The 9,373-nt window shown below is 43.3% G+C and overlaps 1 long non-coding RNA gene across 1 annotated transcript; it reads right to left on the bottom strand.

Annotated features, from left to right (window-relative positions):
- Nucleotides 1–562: 562 nt before the first annotated feature.
- Nucleotides 563–5,316, bottom strand: LOC129011757 (uncharacterized). Its single transcript, XR_008493428.2, has 3 exons — nucleotides 4,597–5,316; nucleotides 3,672–3,891; nucleotides 563–1,468 (listed from the first exon to the last, which is right to left on the bottom strand). It is a non-coding gene; the product is annotated as an uncharacterized LOC129011757 (long non-coding RNA).
- Nucleotides 5,317–9,373: the final 4,057 nt, after the last annotated feature.

Raw genomic sequence — 9,373 nt, 5'->3', positions numbered from 1 at the left:
GGGGACTCCAGAGGCAAGTCCAGGCTAATATGCTCTGGGAAAACAATGGACAATGTACATGTTTGCCTTTTGGTGTAGATAAATGATACGTGGATACCAGGTCTGGCTCTGTGGCAGGGGAGCTTCAGGCCTGGTTATGGCAGAACACTGAAGGACGTACTTTGTGTTCTGAAGGCTATGGCAGAACACTGAAGGAGGTACAACCTCTTAAATCATCTCAGAGAGAGTGAGCAACTTACTTTCACATGCACAAGCTGCCGCTGGCTCTGTCACAAGAAGATGAACTACAAGTAATAAAATCAAGATGAAGTTCTGTGTAAATCTTTTCAGCTTACAAAAATTGTAGAAAGTTGAAGATGAAAGGGATATTAAAGAGCATCTCATTCTACCTCCTCATTTTGCAGCTGTAAGAACCGAGGCCCAGGGAGGGGGACTGGGGAAGCCACCATCACACAGCTGCTCCGTGGCAGGAGTTGTGCTAACTTTCTGTGGCTGTTACCATTACACCCAGCATCTTTTGACTTTTGAAAACAGTGAAGGAGAAATCAGTCCTCCCAGCATCTTCACCTCCCACGACGTTTATTGTTTCCAGCTGTTAAAAATTGGCCCTTTAAAAATGGGTCGCCTTGCCAGTCATTGAGGGTCACCGCGGTGGGGAGTGCTGATTTAGAGGGCGGCAGAACAGGGAGGTGATTGGAGGCATAATTGCCAGTCTTCTCCCTGGCACCTGGGGATTTCTGTCATTCAAGTCCCTGGGTGTGTGCCTTCAGCAAATACTAACCCACAAAGTCACTTGCTAACTGCAGTCATCTGTGCATTTGCCCTCTGGGGATGGAAAGCCAGAAGAAATGCCATTTCCTAATCTAGTTGGCCTTGGATGAGAAGATGTTTTTGCCTAATGGAAGCCTTTGGAGAGTGAATAATGTGAATAATGTGTATTTAGGACCTACAGTGCTCCCCAGGATGCTGTAAGGGACCTGGTTATAAAGAAAAAAACCTCACTGATGGTCTTGGCTTTGTCTTTGTCTAAGTCCTTTTGGTTGGAAGTAATCAACTTGAGCTGACGTAAGCATTAAGGGACATAGAAGAGTATAGCAGTATCTCATGAAGTCCAAGGACAGATGGCCTCAAGGTAGCCCGAGAAGCTGCTAGGAACCTAGACAGTCCACCTTCTCCAGCTTTCTTCTCTGCTTCATGTCTCTCTCTGCAATCCACTTTCTTCTCTGTGAGTAGCTGGGCAGAGGATAATCCCTCAACAACTATCACATCTACATCTTCTCTCCTAAAGAGATTAGCCAAAGGTGAGTGGCTGTCCTCAGTCCAATACCAGATTCCTGGGAGAGGGAATTTGGTTGACCCAGCCTGGGTCAGGTGCATAGCTTGATCCAATCAGGTGTGCCCGGGAGAGGGTGCCCTGAGACAGGCACATCTGGGGACACTCATCCTCATCAATGACCGAAGGACAGTTCTCCAGGAAAGAAGAGAGAAGAGTGGAGGTCAGACATTTCAAATGTATATTATAGGCATCAAATTAGTTACTGATACATAAAAATGGCAATGTCTAAGTAGGGGGCTTGAGAAACAGTTCAAACACTGTAGAGATTGTGATTATTTGCTTAACTTCTGGGATGAGAAATTGTCTATTATGGAGCTGTATTTTTTTTTTTTTTTTTTTTTTTTTTTTTTTTTTGGAGACAGAGTCTTGCTCTTTGGCAAGGCTGGAGTGCAGTGGCGTGATCTCGGATCACCGCAACCTCCGCCTCCAGGTTCAAGCAATTCTCCTGCCTCAGCCTCCCGAGTAGCTGGGATTACAGGCATGTGCCACCACACCCAGCCAATTTTTTTTATATTTTTTTGTAGAGACAGGATTTCACTATGTTGCCCAAGCTAGTCTAGAACTCCTGAGCTCAAGCAATTTGCCTGCCTCGGCTTCCCAAAGTGCTAAGATTACAGATTACAGCCATGAGCCATGGCACCCAGCCCTCAATAAGGATTTTTTTTTTTTTTTTTTTTTTTTTTGAGACAGTGTCTTGCTCTCTCACCCAGGCTGGAGTGCAGTGGTACGACCCTGGCTCACTGCAACCTCTGCCTCTTGGGTTCAAGTGATTCTCCTGCCTCAGCCTCCTGAGTAGCTGCGATTACAGGCGTGCACCAACACGTTTAGCTAATTTTTGTATTTTTCATAGAGGTGGGTTTCATCATGTTGGCCAGGCTGGTCTTGAACTCCTGACCTCAAGTGATCCACCTGCCTCGGCCTCCCTAAGTGCTGAGATTACAGGCATGAGCCACTGTGCCCAGCCACAATAAGCAATTTTTGATGGACTTAAGGAATAAAATGGGTCCATACTGCAAACCTACAAAAGAAAAGCCTCTAAGAGCTGCATTCAAACACGTGGAGGGCTACTTCGTGGAAGAGGTTTTTCCCACATGGCCAGGATGGAATGATGGGTGGGTGCTCAAGGAAAAAGATTTGAGAATCTCAGGCTTTGTGAAAAAAAAAAAACATTTCTAAGAGTTGGAAAGGGTGGGTCACTTGGGGTGTCCCTGCCACTGGTTGTATTTCCACGGATTTGAGAAAACCACTTGTCAGGGATACTGTTTGGTTTTTGAATGAGATGATACCTAAGACTGTTTCCTATTCCAAAATTTTATGAGATTGTCACAGGTTAGGCCACCTCTTTCTTATTAAAAAGTATTTTTAAAATTTGGTCTGCTGAAGTAATTTTCCTATGTGAACACACCTTCAATGTTTTAAATGTGACCATGGATTCGATTTATAGAAACTATGCCCATTTTCTGAAGCATGGTTTGGACTATGTGAGATTCAGAGGAGGAAGATTTTGGTTTCATGAGAAGTATGTATCACTCTGAGGGCATCTTAAGAATGATCAGGATGTACCTAATTTTTTTTTTTTAATCTACATAACCAATGTGTCATCACCCTTATAAATAGTCATAAATGTTGCTTTCTGGGTATCTTTCTAGATAAGACATTGCATCTGTTCCAAGGAGAATGATTTTAGCACTCAACAGCTGAGAAAGGAAATGAATTATCCCATTGTAACTACTAGGGCAACTTAGGTAGTCAGTCACACCTTGGTATGGACAGACAGACACAAGAATAAACAAGATTCTGCTATGCTTTTTCAATGGGGCGAAAGTTTTCTTTCTCCCCTTCCTTCCTTCCTTTCTTCCTTCCTTCCTTCCTTCCTCCCTCCCTTCCTCTCTTTCTTTCTTTGAGTTGGAGTCTCGCTGTCACCCAGGCTGGAGTCCAGTGGTGCAATCTCAGCTCACTGCAACCTTTGCTTCCCAGGTTCAAGCACTTCTCCTGCATCAGCCTCCCGAGTAGCTGGGACTACAGGCATGCGCCACCATGCCTGGCTAATTTGTTGTGTTTTAGTAGAAATGGGGGTTCACCATGTTGCCCAGCTTGGTCGAGAACTCCTGAGCTCAGGCAATCCACCCACCTCAGCCTCCTAAAGTGCTGGGATTACAGGCGTGAGTCACCACACCCAGCCCTTTTTTTTTTTTTTTTTTTTTTAAATAGCACTAAATGTTTCATACTAACACAGATCTCAGAGGAAACTGAACAGGGGTCTGGTGTTTTTATAAAGCAAAACAGACAAACAAACAAAAAAATGTTTGTGGAGGACTCTGTGTTTTTGACTTACAGGAAAAGGGACAAAATATCAGTGCAGAAGGACTCCGGGCAGCTTCCAGCTCAGATCTCCAGCACTGACTCACTCCCACAGATCTCAAGCAGGCCAGGAGCTGTTATACCGCCCGAAAGTGTGCCGTGGGAATCTGTGATTATTTCTCTGGCTATGCGATGAGATTTTTGCTGCCTAAAATCCCCAGAGGTTAGAACCACATGGCTAGCGTTCTGTTAACCTAGTAAGTGAGCAAAGAAAGTCTTTCCTGGAATTCTGAATTGTAAAAACTTATTTCAAAAAGCAAGCAAAAAAGCCCAAACATAATGTTGGCACATTAAAAACAACCAAACAACAACAACAACAAAAACCCAACAAAAACTGAGCTAAATAAAGGTAGACACGGGGATATCAGCCAGATACTAGAACAGTTTCATGAGAAAGGAAGGAAAGTATGAGGACACCATACTTTGACACCAGTTCCTAGGAACTTCCCGGGAAATGAATTTGTAGGGGAATAGGATCAGTGAAGGCAGAGCAGATCCAAGATCACGATTTGGGATGCCTCTATCCGTCCCAAGAGAGAGGACAACTGATGTTCTTCCCGGGGCATGAGCACCAGATAGTGGCTTTCCTATGTGACTGCATCATAGGGCTTTGGGTCTGATCCCATACCCCAGTGCTATCCGCAGGGCCTGTATCCTGGTTCTTCTTGTGTCTTACAATCGGTGGAGTCAAGACACCTAACAGACTAGGTTCTGCTTGTTTATGTGTTTACAGGCTCACTACCCTTGCTGGGCCGCAAGCTCCTTAAGGACAGGAAGGAATTTTGTCCTCCACGGTATTCCCTGCATCTAGCAGAGTCCCAGTCCCAGAGTAAGCGCTCAGTAAAGAGTTTTCAAGTGTTACTATTAAATGAAGTGAAAAGGTCCAAAGAAATGCAAACCTGGCATTACCCCTGTTCTAACCAGAGGTAAAGTGTGCACTCTTGGCATCAGAGAGGATTTCCCGCTCTTGTGTCTTGGATTTTCAAGTACTGAGCACCAGGAGTCACCTTGTCGCCTGATAACTCATTTCTTCGGTGATGTGGGTAGCCAAGGCAGGGTCTGAGTCCTTGGTCACTACTGAAGCCCCACTATAGCGCCTGGCACCCAGGAGGATGATCAGTAGGCATTCGTTGAATAAAATAATCAAAGTGACTGCTCCTGGCCTGACTTCTGCCTAGCAGGCTGCCGTCATTACCCAATAAATGGGCCTCTTTCAAAACAGGACACGTTAGGAAATGGAATTTCCCTAAAAGGAAAAGCCAGTAGGGTGGCAGGCCCCTTTCGCTACGCTTTCTGAGAAGGTGAGAAGGAGAAAGACGGGAAAGGGGAGAAAACTTCCCAGGGCGATGGGTCCTGCACCGTCCTTTGATCTTGGGTTTGAGAGCTGACCCCACTCTCCTGGCCATAAAACCCCAGAAACAAGAGCCAGTAGGTTTCGAGGCTGGCAAGGCATTTCCTCCCCACGTGACGAGGTGGCTCCTCTCCGCGCCCGCCGCAGCGCGCGCAGCTGCCGGCGTTTCAAAGGTGAGGACCGGCGGCCTTGCGGCTGGGCCGCGGTGCGCTCGGGGAGCGAGCTGGCAGGGGGCGGTGCCCGCTCCGGCTCGCGGCGCCCCTCCCCTGCCCGACCCCTCCTCCTCGCGCCTCCATTTGGTGAACTCACAATGGGTTCCCAAGCCACGAAAGAGACACCTGCCGGTGGCATGCGGCAATGCGGGGCCCGCGAGCCCTCCCGACACGCAGTCCAGGCCAAGGCCCGCCCTGGAGAGCGGCCCGCGCGGGGACTGCACGCGCTTCTCCTTTGCAAGCCGGTTCTTCATTCAGCTTCCAGGGACACAACATGATCTCATCTTTGGACGCTCTTCCAAACATCTTACAACAGGCGTAGGTCCACGTATGGGGGACCCCAAATGTCCCGCCAGGCTGGCCCCCCACGCTGACCGTTCCCGGAGCTGCTGGGCCTACAGAACACAAGAGCATTGCTCTGCAGTCAGCGGTCATTAAAATAGAGAGAGCAAAGCCTCATTCGATTTAAGTTTCCTTAGGCTGGCCAGATTGTTTTCTGGCCACCCGTGTTCCACCTCGTGATCCACCCGCCTTGGCCTCCCAAAGTACTGGGATGACAGGCGTGAGCCACCGTGCCCGGCCTTCTGTCTCTTATATATACACGTATATACATGTATATACGTGTATATATACACACACATATGTATATTTATATACATACATGTATGTATGTATATATTTATATACATACATGTATGTATGTATATATTTATATACATACATGTATGTATGTATATATTTATATACATACATGTATATATTTATATACATACATGTATGTATGTATATATTTATATACATACGTATGTATATTTATATACATACATGTATATATTTATATACATACATGTATGTATGTATGTATATACATGTATGTATGTATATATTTATATATACATGTATGTATGTATATATGTATATATACATGTATGTATGTATGTATATATACATGTATGTATGTATGTATATATACATGTATATATGTATGTATATATACATGTATATATGTATGTATATATGTATGTATATATGTATGTATATATGTATATATTTATATATACATGTATATATGTATATTTATATATACATGTATATATGTATATTTATATATACATGTATATATGTATGTATATACATGTATATATGTATGTATATACATGTATATATGTGTATATACATGTATATATGTATGTATATATTTATATATACTTGTATGTGTATATATACATGTATATATGTATGTATACGTGTATATATACATGTATATATGTATGTATACGTATATATACATGTATATATGTATGTATATATTTATATATCTACATGTATATATGCATATATATACATATACATGTATATATACATGTATACATATATGTACATATACATGTATACATATATGTACGTACACATGTATGTATATATACGTATACATGTATATGTATACGTGTATGCATACATGTATGTGTATACGTGTGTGTATACGTGTGTGTATACGTGTATACATGTATATACACGTATACATGTATATGTATATGTATATATGTATACGTATACATGTATATATGTATACGTATATGTATATACGTATATATGTATATATTATATATACATGTAGATATACACATGTAGATATATACATATATTATATATACATGTATGTATATATGATATACATACATGTATATATGTATATATAATTATATATGTATGTATGTGTATATATACGTGTATATATGTATATATAATATATATACATGTATATATATATATACAGGGGTACAGTGGCTCACCCCTGTAATCCCAGCGAACATTTCCCCATCCTCTGCTTTAGGCAAAGACCCTATACTAGTGTTTGCGCCTGTGTGTGTGCGTGTGTGCTTATGCGTGTGAGAGACTGTGTGGACTTGAAAGTGACCAGCTATATTAGCAGTCACAGTGAGAGAAGCAAGCGTCAGATGAGAACACCAGAGGAGAGAGAGAGAGGAAAAAGGAAGGAAGGAAGGAAAAGAGAAGGAAAGAAAGAAAATGAAATGCAGTGAGAATGCCGTAAGGACAACTTCTATGAGCTGGGACCCTGGGAGCCCAGTTTGGTTGGAAAGACAGGACTAACCTCATAATTATAATCACCGACTTTCATTGCTACCCAGTACTGGAAGAAAGAGCTCCATGAAGGCTGAAGAAGTAAAATCTTCTGGACTTTACAGGCTAACTGGTCTGGGGGTAGTGTCTTCAGAATGGGGTCACCTGGGAGAGCGGAAAGTTTAAAGGATGGCCCAGTTCACTGAGGAAGTAAGTGTGGTGAGAGAAGATCAGACAGACTAGGGGAGGACAAAAATTCCAAAAGCATACAGGGAATTGCTGATGAGAGAGGGAAGAAAACTAAGATAGTGCAGACTCATTGAGGCACAGAGAAGTGAGATTCCAGAAAGAACTAGTGGAGAGAGCTGGACTTGGGCAGTGTTTTCCAAACCGTTAGAGGGCTGTGAACCAATATGGTTATGAAACCAGCACTTCAAAGGATAATAGAAAATGTCAGAGAGGGCTGGGCACAGTGGCTCATGCCTGTCACCCCAGCACTTTGGGAGGCTGGAGACCAGCCTGGGCAACATAATGAGACTCTGTCTCTATTTTTTCTTTTTTGAGATGGATTCTCACCCTATTGCCCAGACTGGAGTACAACGGCATGATCTTGGCTCACTGCAACCTCTGCTGCCCGGGTTCAAGCGATTCTCCTGCCTCGGCCTCCCGAGTAGCTGGGCTTACAGGCACCTGCCACCGCACCTGGCTAATTTTTGTAGTTTTAGCAGAGACGGGGTTTCACTATCTTGGCCAGGCTGGTCTTGAACTCCTGACCTCGTGATCCACCCGCCTCGCCCTCCCAAAGTGCTGGGATTACAGGCGTGAGCCACCAAAGTGCTGGGATTACAGGGGTGAGCCACCACGCCTGGCCTTCTGTTTTTTATATATATATATATTTATATATTTATATATATTTATATATTTATATATATTTATATTTATATATATATTTATATATATTTATATTTATATATATAAACTATATGGCCTGGTGTGGTGGCTCACGCCTGTAATCCCAGCACTTTGGGAGGCTGAGGTGGGCAGATTGCTTGAGGTCAAGAGTTCGAGACCAGCCTAGGCAACATGGCAAAACCCTGTCTCTACTAAAATTACAAAAATTAGCTGGACATGGTGGCTTCTGTCTATCGTCCCAGCTACTCAGGAGGCTGAGGTAGGAGAATCACTTGAACCCAGGAGGTGGTGGTTGCAGTGAGCCAAGAGTGCACCACTGCACTCCAGCCTGGGTGACAGAGTGAGACCCTGTCTAAAAAAAAAACAAAATAAAAACAACAAAAAAAGAAAATGCCAGAGAGTATCTCACATAGCAAAGGTAGTTTCCAGAAACTTCTGTTTAAGATATATATTTGGGGGGGGTGCACAATATCATCTCTGTGACGTTCTTAATTTAAAAAAATGCATAACCTCAGTCCAATCGTGAAAAAACATCATACAAAACCAAAATGGAGGGACACTTGACAAAACACCTCTTCAAAAGTGTCAAGGTCATGAAAGTCAAGGAAACACTGAGGAAAAAGTCACAGACTACAGGAGACTAAAGAGACAGGACAGCTGAATGCAATGCAGGGTCCTGAATAGTTTCCTGGAACTGAAAAGGGCTATCAGCGGAAAGCCGGTGTTTTCAGTTTGGTTGATACTATCATGCTGATGTTGATTTCCTGATTATGACAATTGCACTATGGTTACATAAGTTGTTAATAGTAGGGGAAGCTGGATGAGGGATATATAAAAATTTCTTGGACTATTGTTGCAACTTTTCTGCAAGTCTAAAATTAGTTCAAAATAAAAAATGTGTTTTTGTATGTGTGAACGACAGGGGGCTCGTGATGTAGAATATGTTTCTTATAATGGGCTGTGGTGGAAAATGTTCACGAGCCACCTCCCTTGGGTGTGGAAGGTGTCCGGAGGCACCAGCCTGGGCCAGGCGGTGAGGGTAGCTTCTGGAGCTGAGGTTCCTGGAAGGTTTGTGGGTGTAATGGGGGTGAGTGAGAAGCTGCTCGTGACAGATCATGG

This window comes from Pongo pygmaeus, chromosome 14 (assembly GCF_028885625.2).
Source record: "Pongo pygmaeus isolate AG05252 chromosome 14, NHGRI_mPonPyg2-v2.0_pri, whole genome shotgun sequence".
Lineage (NCBI taxonomy): Eukaryota > Metazoa > Chordata > Mammalia > Primates > Hominidae > Pongo > Pongo pygmaeus.
The sequence above is the reverse complement of the archived record's forward strand: the minus strand, read 5'-3'. Positions and strand labels throughout refer to the sequence as shown.